This window comes from Globicephala melas, chromosome 17 (genome assembly GCF_963455315.2).
Source record: "Globicephala melas chromosome 17, mGloMel1.2, whole genome shotgun sequence".
Lineage (NCBI taxonomy): Eukaryota > Metazoa > Chordata > Mammalia > Artiodactyla > Delphinidae > Globicephala > Globicephala melas.
Genome location: NC_083330.1, coordinates 28,885,578 through 28,898,587, shown reverse-complemented (window position 1 = coordinate 28,898,587; position 13,010 = coordinate 28,885,578). Strand labels below are relative to the sequence as shown.

The following is a 13,010-nucleotide window of genomic DNA, read 5'->3' as shown; positions in this document are numbered from 1 at the left end:
ATCTCAGTTTACTCAGGTCTCCTCTAAATTCTCTTAGCAATGTTTTGTATTTTTGATAGTACTGGTATTGCATATACTTATCCTGAAGTATTTTATGCTTTTAATGCTATTGTAAATGGATTCTTAATTTCATTTTCTAATGGTTCATTGATAGTATATTTAAATACACTTGATTTTATTTAATATTGGCAGAGTGTGTTGAGAACTTGCTAATGAATTTATTAGTTCTAGTAGTGTTTTATAAATTTCTTGGGAGTTTTCATGTTCACTATCATACCTCTGCAAATAAAGAGAGTTTTACTTTTTCCTTTCCATTCTGTATGCTTTTATTTACCTTTCCCATTTTATTCCACTGACTAGAACACATAGTATAATGTGAACAGAAGTAGTAATAAAGAGCATCCTTGCCTTGTTCCTGATTTTAAGGGAAAGCATTCAGTGTTGTACCATTAAATATAATGTTATCTCTAGATTTTTTGCATATGTCCTTTGCCAGGTTGAGGAAGTTCCCTTCCTTTCCTTAATTTGCTGAGAGTTTTTATTATGAATGAGTGTTAAATTTTACCAAATGCTTTCAAGGGGCATCTATTGAGATGATCTTATGTTTTTGTTTTTTTTTTTCCTTTTTAGATTGTTGAGATGATGGATTAAATTGATTGATTTTCAAATATTAAACCAACTTTACATTCCTGAGATAAACCAAACTTGTTCTTGGTGTATTATACTTTTTATAGGTTGCTGGATTCTACTAGCTAAACTTTAAAAATATTAAGAAATCCAAGTTCATTGGGAATACTGGTCTGTAGTTTTCTTGTAATGTCTTTTTCTAGGTTTGTTATCAGGGTAAGTCTGGCCCAATAAAATGAGTTTGGAAGCTCCTTATCTACTTTCTGAAGAAGTTGTATAAGATTTTTATTATCTATTTCCTAAAGGTTTGAAAGGTTTTTTCAATTTTTAGCTTATTTTTTATTGAAATATGGTTGATTTACATGAACGCTTTCATCAATGAAGCTATCCAGGCCAGGAGTCTCCTTTTTGAGAAAATTTAAATTATGAATTTAATTTTGTTTCTAGATAAAAGACAATTTAATTTTTGATTTCTTCTTCTGCCAGTTTTGGAAATTTGTGTCTGTCAAGGTTTTTTTCCATTTCATTTAAGTTGTCAGATTTATTCGCCTAAAGTTATTTATAATATATATTATTCTTTAACATTTGTTTAACATTGGATATCTCATTGTTTATTCCTCATGTTAGTATTTTATGTTTTCTCTCTTTTTCACTTGAAAGCTTAGTGAAAGGTATTTCATTTGATTGATCTCTTCAAAAAAGAAGCTTCAGTATCATTAATTCTACTGCCTGTTCCTCTTTTATTTATTTCAGCTTTTATCATCATTATTGCCACATTTGTACTTACTTGGGACTTATTTGCTCTTCTTTTTCTAGCTCATTAAGGTGAAAGCTTACATTATTCACTTGGGATCTCATTGCTTTTCTACCATAAGCATTTAGAGCACAGATTTCCTTCTGATCACTGCTTTAGATGTACCTCCAAAATTTAGATATATTTTATCTCAATTTTCATTTAGTTCTAAATATTTCCTGATAGTCCTTGTGATTTCTTCTTTGACCCATGAGTTATTAGGAAATCTGTTGTACATTTTCCAAATATTTGGGAATTTCCCAGATATCTTTTTGTTATTGTTTTCTAATTTAATTCCATTATGGTCAGAGTATATACTCTAGCATTTCTATCTTTTCAAATTATTGATACTTGTTTTATCCCCCAGTATTCTTGGTGAATTTTTCATTTGCACATGAATAGTGTGTATTCTCTTGTTGGGGAGAGTGAAGATTATTCTATAAATGGCTATTAGGTCAAGTTGGATGACAGTATTGTTCACGCTTTCTATAGTTTTACTGAGTTTTGTCTACTTGTTCTATCAATTACTGAGAGGAATAAAGAAATCTCTATAAATCTAGATGTACTTTTTTGTCCTTTCAATTCTTTCAGCTCTCAATTCATGTATTTTGTAGATCTATTATTAGGTGTTTACACATTAAGATTGTTATGGAGTCTTTATCATTACATAATTTCCCTCTTAATCTCTGTTCGGGTTACTTGTTCTGAAATTTAATTTTTCTTATACTAATATATCCACTCCAGATTTCTTATGATTAGTGTTTGTGTGGTACCTTTTTCCATCTTTTTCTTTAATGATTCAGTGTCTTCATATTTAAAGTAGTTTTCTTGTAGACAGCATTTGTTGAGCCTCGATATTTTAGCCATAGTTTCTGTTGTACAACAAAGTGAATCACCATATGCATACATATATCCCTATATCCCCTCTCTCTTGAGCCTCCCTCCCACTCTCCCTATCCCGCCCCTCTAGGTCATCGCAAAGCACCAAGCTGATCTCCCTGTGCTATGTTGCTGCTTCCCACTAGCTATCTATTTTACATTTTGTAGTGTATATATGTCAATGCTACTCTCACTTTGCCCCAGCTTCCTCCTCCCCACCCCATGTCCTCAAATCCATTCTCTATGTCTACGTCTTTATTCCTGCCCTGCTGCTAGGTTCATCAGTACCATTTTTTTTTTTTTTTAGATTCCATATATATACATTAGTATACGGCTTTTGTTTTTCTCTTTCTGACTTACTTCACTCTGCATGATCGACCCTAGGTCCATCCACCTCATTATAAATAACTCAATTTCATTTCTTTTTATGGCTGAGTAATATTCTACTGTATATATGTGCCACATCTTCTTTATCCATTCATCTGTTGATGGGCATTTAGGTTGCTTCCATGTCCTGGCTATTGTAAACAGTGCTGCAGTGAACATTGTGGTACATGTCTCATTTTGAATCATGGTTTTCTCAGGGTATATGCCATTTACCTTTTAAATTTTCTTTTCTATTTGTACCATCTTGTTTCTTTTTCCTCTTTTCCTCCTTATTTTCGATTAGACAAGTAGTTTTTAATGTTCAATTTTATCTCCATTATTAAGTTATTAGCTGTAGCCCTTAGTAGTTTTTTAGTGGTTGTCTTAGGGTTTATAGTATGCATCTTTAATTTATGCAGTCTAACTCCAGATAATATTACACCACTTTGTGTTTAATGTAAGAAATTTACAATAGTATACTTCCATTTCTCCCTTTCTCTTCTTAGTGCTATTGTTGTCATAGTTATTTTAAGTTCAGCACATATTATAACCTCTATAATATATTCTTAGCATTTTTGTGTTAAATAATTATCATTTGAAAAATTAAAAAATGAAAAAACTTTTTATATACCATTTCCAGTGATATTCACTGCTTTGTGTGGATCTGAATTACAAATTGATTTCAATTTCCTTCATCCTAAAGGACTTCCTTTAATATTTCTTGTAGTAAAGTTCTACTGGCAATAAATATCTCTGATTTCATTTGCCCAAAAAGTTTTATTTCTCTTTTCATTTTTCAAAGGAATGTTTTTGCTGGAAAAGAATTCTAGTTTGATCACTTTTTTTTTATGTCAGTTCTCTGAAAATGCCATACATTGTCTTCTGGGTTGGATAGTTTCTGATGAAGAGCCTGAAGTAATTTTTATTTCTTTGTAGTAATGCACCTTTTGTCGTTATTATTTCTTTTAGAATGTGTTTCTTTATCAGTGGTTTTGAGCGACCTGATTATTATGTGTTTTTGTGTAATTTGCTATGTATTTACTTTGCATAAGATTTGATAAACTTCTTGAATTGTGGGTTTATATTTTGTTTTATTTAGAAAAGTTTTGGCTGTTGTTTCTTCCAATGCTTTTTCCTGCCTCCTCTTTCTAGCTCCTCCTGGGACTCCAATTACATATATTGTAATTAAACATATATAACATAATTTAAATAATTACTACTTAATTTTTTCCTGTAGGCCACTGAGGTTCTGTTTTTGTTGTTGTTGATATTTCAACTTGTTTATTTCTAGAGATTTTTTTTTTCCTGTCTGCATTTCAGTTTGGATACTTTTGATTGCTATATCTTGAATTTCACTGATTTTTTTCTTTTGTAGTATCTAATCTACTATTAAGACCACCCAGTAAAATTCTTATTTCAGATATTGTATTTTTCAACCCTAGAAAAGTACACTTGGTGTTTTTAAAAATATCTTCTCTTTTCCTCTTCTTTATATTCACATTTTCCTTTAAATACTTGAACATGTTTACAATAGTTCTTTTGTCATTCTTGTCTGCTAATACCATCATTTATATCATTTCCTAGTTTGTTTCTATTGTCACATTATTCTTCTGGGATGAGAAACATGTTCATGCTTCTCTGCATGTCTAGTAAATTTTAATTGCATGCTGGACATCATAAGTGTAAGCTTGCTGAGTTCTGGGTTTTGTTTCTTTATCTTTTTTTTGAAAGAATGCTAAACTGAAATTTTGTTCTGTTAGCTAGATTACTTGATAATTGTCTAGATTTTTTTGGAATACATATTTTATTTAGAATGCAGCACTAACAGCATGATGATAAACTGTCACAGATTTGTATCAAGAAACACACAATCTTTAAAATGTGTCATTTTCATAATAATTTAAGTATAGCATTATTATTATTTGGTACTAGAGTCAAAGACAACGTTTAGATTCTTCAGTGTTGGGGTACTTAGTAACATCAAAATGATTGTCTAGTTAGACAGAGGAAAGAAATTCATATGCAGTTTCTTTTCTTTTTGCCAGTTCCCTTGCAGAAAGATCCATCTCCTCTCCTGAGAAATCATTAATAGGGAGAACTTCAACAACCTTCCAGGTCTTGTTCTTGATTATAACAGGGAATGAATTGAGCAGACCACTGGTAATACTATAGAAGTTGCCATAAGAGATAACACTCATGGACACAGATTCTCCCTCTGGGATTCCAAACCAGGTGTCTCTGATGTGGTCACAGATGGCTTTTGCAGCCGCCATTGCACTGGTTAGGTTTCAAGCCTCGATGACAGCAGTACCACACTGCTGCACAGCCGTGATGAATTCTCCCTTGAGCCAGCTGTCATCTTCCAGAGCTGCATAAGTACCATCTTCCTTTCCTTGCAGTTTCACCTTGGCATGGTTGACATCTGGATACTGAGTTGAGGAATGGTTTCCCCAGATGATGACATTCTTTACATCATCAGAAGTCACATTAAATTTAGCACCAAGTTTAACAGAGCAATTCAGCTTGGCTGTGATCCAAAAGAGTCAAGCAACAAAAGTTCTCCTTGGGGATGGACTTGAAGCAATCAGGCCATTGGTATTGACTGAGTTTCCCACCACGATAACCTTAACTGACTTCTTGGCATACTTCTTCAAGGCTGCACCCTGGCATTTGAAGATTTTCACATTTGCTTTGAGTAAATCTTTCCTCTCTGTGCCATCCCTTTTTGGCATGGAGCCCAAAAGAATGGCTACAACCAGGTCTTTGAGGGCAATCTCTTCTTCATCTGTTGTGATGACATCTTTCAGGAAGGATGGGCAGTCTTGAAGTTCCATTAGGACACCATCCAGGACACCCATCATAGGAGTAATATACAACAGCACAAGAATTATAGGCTGGTCTTTACCAAAGACAGATCCATTTCCAATAGTGTACAGCAGTGAATATGCAATTTGATCAGCTGCTCCAGTCATAAGGACTCTGATTTGTTCAGAATTTGTAGTCGAGGGCCTTCTGCTTTCAAGGGCTTTGTGACAAAAACCCTTAAAAACACTGTTGACATGATTGGGAACTGCATGGAAAATTTCAACACCTGCCTCAGCTAGATTCTTTAAGTCTTGTTTTTAAGCTTTTTTTGGTGGGTTGATTTAGAGTAGACTGTACTCTGGGTATTCAATATGGCTCCTAGAATCTGGCTGGCCAGAACTCAAACATCTCCAAGTTCTTTGTGAGCTTTGAGAATCATCCACGTTACAGCTTCCTGGTCCATTCTTTATGTAGTCTTGAAAGGACTCGCCCTATGATATGTCACTGAGTATTCAGCAACAGTCTCATGGTGACTCCTATGCAGAATTCTGGGTCTCATTCTTCATGTTGCTTTCTCCTCTCCAGTTCTTTGCTCTACAAAGTTCAGTGATCTTCCCAAACTATGTTTTCTGTCACATCAATGCAGGGGGTTAATTTCACCTTAGTATCCATTCAGTCTTCCTCTACTACTGCACCAGCAGCAGAATTCCCAAGCATATGTTATTCTGTCTAAAATAATGCTCTGGGGCCACAGAAGTTCTATCTATGTTAGTTTTTGGTCCTCCATATCCAGTAGAATGATCTCAGAAGGTGGGGTGATCTTGGTACTCAAAACTACTCTGCCATGAAAACTCCAATACCTTCACTTTTGGTGGTCATTTCACCAATATTATTTCCACATTCTTTAATCTTTTCATGATCTGGAAAGTGGATGTTAGATCAGTCTCACACAAGCATATGTTTCCATGTATGCATGTATACAAACAAATGTATATACACACACACATACTCATACTCATCACACATTATCAGTAGCTGTTTTATTATCACAATAAAACATAGTAATAATGACTAAGATTTTTTTGAGACTTTATTATGAACTAGGAACTGTGACAAATACTTTTATTTTCCTCTTATGAAATATGAAGCTTAGAGAATTGGGGTAATTTGTACAAGGTCATACATTAAGTAACAGGTGAAGCCAAGTTTGAGTACAGCAAGCTTGACTCTACAGAAGGAATTGGTAAACAATGGCTTACAGACTGCCACCAGTTTTTGTAAGTTTTATCCCAAGAGAGCCAAGCACATTCATTTCTGTAGTGTCTGTGGCTTCTTTTGAGCTACAGTGGTAGAGTTGAGTAGTTGCAACATAGACTGAATGGCAGCCAAAAATATTTACTATCTGTCCCTCTACAGAATAAGTTTGCTGACCCTTACTCTAAATCATGAATTAATTACCTCTCTAATTTTCAAGGCCATCTCCACTGTTACCTTAAGGTAGCTTTTCAAGTCATTTTGCTGACCATGGAAATTCTCTTCATTCATATCCTCTGCTTTCAAAGTATACTTTTCAGCATACCAAAAATAGCCCATCATTAAGAGCTATACCACTCACTTTCAAAACGTCTGTCTCTATCCTCCAGAATGGAAAGTTTTTGAAAGCAGGTGTTTTGTCTACTGTGTTCACTGCTGTATCACCAGTGCCTAAAACAGAGCCTGACACACGATAGGTGTTAAGCTGTATAACTTTTAATGGATGATCCTTTGACCATACAAATTACTATTTGATTAAACTCACATAGACTCCATCCTTCCCTAGCTGAGCCAATAAGGAAAGGTAGCTTCTTTCTTTCATATATGCTTCCTTTCCCATTGATTCATAAGGCTACTTTTCCTTTTTTTTTTGAAATCATGGGCTAAATTACTACATGTAAGTTAAATCAGTTGTCAGCTGAGGCTGGTCCACCTTTTGATATTTAAAGAAAACCGGTTCTAACCACTCAGCCAACATCCTATGAGAAGTCTAATCTCCTTCCCTCCCTCCTACAACTTCTCTGCATTTTTAAGAGAATATATTCAACGGCCTCGGCTGTGTGAATCAGCTTCAAATTAACTTTTGCTTTCACACATATCTCATCCCACATGGCTGCTGTCTTCTCTGCCCCACACTCTACGTGAATTTCAAGACTCTTTTTCTTGGACTCCTTCTCAACACCCTACCCCCTCCAAAAAAACTCACACAAAGTTTTCTTTGTATGTAGCATTCTTCACTCACAGTTAGAGGGAGACAAAGGGGATTTGCCTGCAGCAATGCAAACAACTTAAAGTCTTTAGAAATTCCATGCTTTCAAAAAGCCTTGAGGGGCTTCCCTGGTGGCGCAGTGGTTGAGAGTCCACCTGCCGATGCAGGGGACACGGGTTCGTGCCCCGGTCCGGGAAGATCCCACATGCCGCAGAGTGGCTGGGCCCGTGAGCCATGGCCGCTGAGCCTGCGCATCTGGAGCCTGTGCTCCGCAACAGGAGAGACCATAACAGTGAGGGGCCCGCGTACCGCAAAAAAAAAAAAAAAAAAAAAAGCCTTCAGCCAACATACAGCCAGGAATTTCTCACTGGTCACCTCTCTCTACAAGCATGGTGATTCTTCCTCTCTTCACTGTCTCTTCATACAATTTAAAAAAAAATTTTTTGGGCACAGTGGTTTGTCTATCTCTTTGTTACATTATCTTCTTCCAACCTAAGCCCCCAGGGTCTCGCCTTTTACCTTTATGCAATATATTAAGATATCTTTCTCAATGAAATGATTTCTTCCCCAAGAGAAATCTGGCACCAAATGTTAAAAAAAAATTTTTTTTCATCCCATTAAACAAGAATTTATTTCTGGACCATCTATTCTATCCATTTCATTCATCTTTCTGTTTTTTGCATCCATTAGTATTACATTTTTCATTACTATCACTATAGTATATGGCTTAATGCCCATAAGGAGGGTTGATATACCAAATGTTTAACAACTGCTAAAGCACAAACATGAACCAATCAGAACAAATGAACTGACCAGTCATAACAGGGGGCTGAACACAACCCATAGGGTTCCGTAAGGGTGTGTGTACAGGCTGCCTTTAGGGAAGTATCCTTCATTACTACTCTCCTTTTTCAAAATTTTCTTGGTTATTCTCACATGACTGTTGTTATCAGTTTTATTAGTCATTTTGTCTAATTAAAAAAAAAACTCATCAATATTGTGATTGCAATTGCACTGTTCTTCCCAAATCAATCTACAGGTTCATTGCAATTCTAACCATAATCCTATTGAGTTGATTCTCTTTGCTTTGTCATCTTATCACCTCTTTCCTACTACTTCCTGAAAAAAGCAACTAATGTGTGTGGTGGAGGTCCAGGATGCTGAATGTAAAAATAGTGACAGAGTATTCAAAGGTCAGTGTACAAATGTGGTTTCCTTTGAGCAGGCCTAGATATCATTACTGTTCTATTCTCTCTGTCTTCTTTTCACCAATCCTCTCTTTTCATCAACACAACATGGTGGTGGGCCAGATTGTTGGGAAAAGAACACACTTGGGGATTAGTGGCAAGGGGAAGGTCCCTAATAATAAAGTGTTACTTTGTTACTTTGCTCTGCTCTGTCCTGTCTTCCTGTATGTATATTACTCAAGGACTCTTCAGGAGGGAGACAGGTCTGGATCACAGTTCCACTCAGATCTTCCTGGGTACCTGTAACTCCACTTTAATTTCACTATCACTTCTGTTTTGTCATTAAATATAGTATTCTTGGCATTTGTTTACATCTATCTGTATTTCCCCAGCAAAATGTTACAGTTTTCTTTATAGAGATCCACCAGATTAAGAACTTTACTAGAAAACTATATAAAATAATATTAAATCTATACTAGTACATCAATTGCCTTTTTCAACATATCTTTCAAGATGATCCATCATTTTTCCCTTTTGACCATTGATAGGATGTATTATTATGATATTGTGATTTATAATAAGAAATATATATTTGGTCTTCATTTGTTTCTGGCACAGAGCTCCTAAAACCCTTGGAATTTCCTAAGTAATAAGATGAGAAAGGGGGAATTCCCTGGAGGTCCAGTGGTTAGAACTCCATGCTTCAACTGCAGGTGGCACGGGTTCGATCTCTGGTCAGGGAACTAAGATCCTGCATCCTGCATGCCACGTGGCGTGACAAAAAAGGGGGGAAAAAAAAGCAATAAGGCAAGAAAGGTTTCTTGATATTCATAAGAAACCCCTTTCAACTACACTTAAGTTTATGTTAATGAGGTGACTTTTGGACAGCACCCAAGGATGGGGCCTGGTTCCCAGGAGAACCAACCATGTGATTAGAGAATTGGAACCCCCTTGACCTCCAAGGAGAGGAGAGGGGCTAGAGTTTGAATCAATTGCCAATGGCCAATGATTTAATCAATCATGACTAGGTAATGAAGCTTCAGTAAAAAAAACAAAAAGGATGGGATCAGAGAACTTCCGGATGAGCATGTGGAGATGAGGGGGGGAGAGTGGCATGCTTGGGGAGAGCATGGAAACTCTGTACCTTTACCCAAGCCTTGACCTGTGTATCCCATCTTGCTGTTCCTGAGTTACATCCTTTTATAATAAACCAGTCATCTAATAAGTAAAGTGTTTCTCTGAATTCTGTGAGCCACTCTAGCAAATTACTTGAACCTATGAAGGGGGTCATGGGAACTTCCAATCTATAGTCACAGCACAGGTTACAACCTGAACTTGGGATTGGCGTCTGAAGTGGGGGATGGGACAGTCTTGTAAGACTGAGCCCTTGACCTATGGTATCTGATGCTATCTCCAGGTAGACTGTGTCAGAATTGAGTTAAATTGTAGGACACCTGTCAGTGTCTGCTGAAAATGGGAGAATTGCTTGGTGTTAAAAAAGCACACCTTGGAATTGTATAAATAGGTTTTCTCATAGTGAATTGTCCTTGCATTCTTGTATTGCCTTTTCTTGTTTGTAGTGGTTTTTATATTAAATGGTCTATGGAAAGCACTTGACAACTAGGTTACCCCCTTCTGAGAGGTCTCAGAGTGCTTGTAATACTTATACTCCCAAATGAGGGATTCTTTTTTTGCCCAATAATACCAACACTTGACAACAGCTGAGCAGAGCAGTGATGGGCTCTTAACCCAAGGGCACTCATTTGTAAATTAGACTGTAGCTGAAGACATGCCTTGGAATGTGGTCTGCCAACAGTCTCCTGGAAGATGATTGTAGTACCAGACACTCAGAGAGAGATACAGGTAACAGAATGGCATGGAAACAAAGAAGCTTCACAGAAAGAAGCAGTAATCAGAAGCCATGGAGTAAACGTAAAAACAGTTAGATGGAAGTGGCTGTGAAATAAAAACTTCTAGTTTCTAGAAGGAATGAAACGGTCATTGTAGAAGCAAAGATGTTTAGCCATGAATATGGAAGAGAACTGGAGTAAAAAGCAACAGGTACTTGGGGCTGAAGGATCATAGGATGACCGAGACCCCCAGCTGCGTTACTGAAGTTGCAGAGACACTGAGCACCTATGCATCCTGAGTGGCATTCCAGTTTCTCAGGAAACCTGACCACGTGACTGTTGGCAGACTGTTTTTACATATATCCCCTTGTATCAACTGACATTACCTACATGTGGCTTTTTGCTGTCCGAAAAAAACCCAACTAAAGCAATTATTTTCTTAAAATATTGCTAGATTCAATTTTCCAGGTTTTTTGTTTGTTTGTTTTGATTTTGGTTTTTCTGTTTGTTTTAGTATTCATTCCAAAGATTTGCCTATACTTTGTCGTGTGTTTGTATGTATGCATGTGCATGCTTGTACATGCACACTGTGTAGGTTAAATTTTTCTCTGTTACATCCTATTTCTTTCTCCATTGGACCGTCTGTATTACCGGTCTTAATCAGTTTTACTTTGCTGGATTTGGTAAACTTTCAGTTTACCATTGCTATTATTGCATAGCTTTCCTTTACCCTTATATTTGAGGAGTGTACCTCAGATGGAGAATATATATATATATATACATATATATATTTTTTTAAATCTGTAGCTTTGTGAAACTGAGTGCCAAATTCCAAATCAAAATTCAAAACTTTTAAACACTGTAGTATATTTCTTAGAGAACTCTACTTTCTGAAGTATCCAGAATCCATTATGTGGAAATGTTAAGCATTCTCCTGAACAGGTTTTTAAAGTTTAGTGTCATGTAGGTTCAGGAATCCAGGTGTCCTTAGATTGGTTCTATTAATGACTCCACCTAATGGCCTCTATGAATCCACAATGTTTGTCCTGTAACTTTAAAGTTTCCTCCCACTCTGACTCTAGGCTTGAGCATGTGACTAGCTTTGGGCAATAGGATGTTGCCTACCTGACACAAGCAGAGACTTGAAAAGTGCAAATGATTTTTTAATTATCCTCTTGCGTGATTGGGCTTGCTCACTATTCCCCCCTGCCATGCTTTGAAATCATGCCAGGGCTAGCCTGCAGGAAGAATGTGAGAGGCATGTGGAAGAGAGCTGAGTTGTTCCAGACGTCCCAGCTAGGGCCATCCTAGATCAGCCCACTGCCAGCTGGCCCCCCAGATATGTGAGGAAATCCAACTGAGATCAGAAGAACCTCTCAGCTAAACTCATTCAAAATCGTCAACTTGGGGTGAACACAATAAATGCTTGTTATTTTAAGCATTTAACTGAGGTTGGGATGGTTTGTTATGAGGCACTATTATGGCAATAGATAATACCGAGGTGCCAAAATAGCAATCAATCAATGGGGGGAACTCCCTGTGTATTTGAGGTGCCAAAGATGGTAGATATTCTCATATGTTCATATCTCTCTTTGTCTTCTTCTGTCTCTGAAAAAGCCCATTTACTACCCCAGGAAGAGTTATGGTACCAGAGAATATTCCCCTCTATTACTATGGCTGCATTTTAGACACTAGACTTGCCAAAAAAGAAGTCTGACTTTGCTCATTATGCAGTCTTTTGGTATTTGAAGTGTTAAGAAGTTAAGGATTTTATGTGATCAGGATAGTAGAGATAATGACATTCTCTGCCTCAAATTCTCATGTGGATTTAAGTTGTGGGTGAGAAGAAAGAGAATGTAATCAAGTTTGTGAATGCTTTCAGTTATGACCTTTCCTGATGTCTCATAGACTGTAGATGCCTTTTAAAGAAATCTGGAAATACAGGCTGTCAGTTGAAGTCTTTGCTCTTATATTAGGCAGATATAGGTTTATAAATAGAAGACACAGAGGCTTCAGTTCAAGTTAACAAACATTTATTGATCACCTGTTATGTACGAGGCATTAAGAATACAAAATCAGTGAAAGTTAGCCTCTGTCCTAGAGGAACATAGAGTTCAGAAAAGAGACAGACAAAAAAATCACAATTTCAATATGGTAAGCACAGTGACGGGGCATTCACACAAAGCATGTGGTGGTCTAGGGGGTGTCAGATGTTGGATGCGGGGCTGTGTTTGTGTGAGATTTAAAGAGTGGGTAGATTT

At 36.7% G+C, this 13,010-nt stretch overlaps 1 pseudogene; it reads right to left on the bottom strand.

The window, feature by feature from the left end:
* Positions 1 to 4,599: 4,599 nt before the first annotated feature.
* Positions 4,600 to 5,652, bottom strand: LOC115843347 (malate dehydrogenase, cytoplasmic pseudogene; annotated as a pseudogene).
* Positions 5,653 to 13,010: the final 7,358 nt, after the last annotated feature.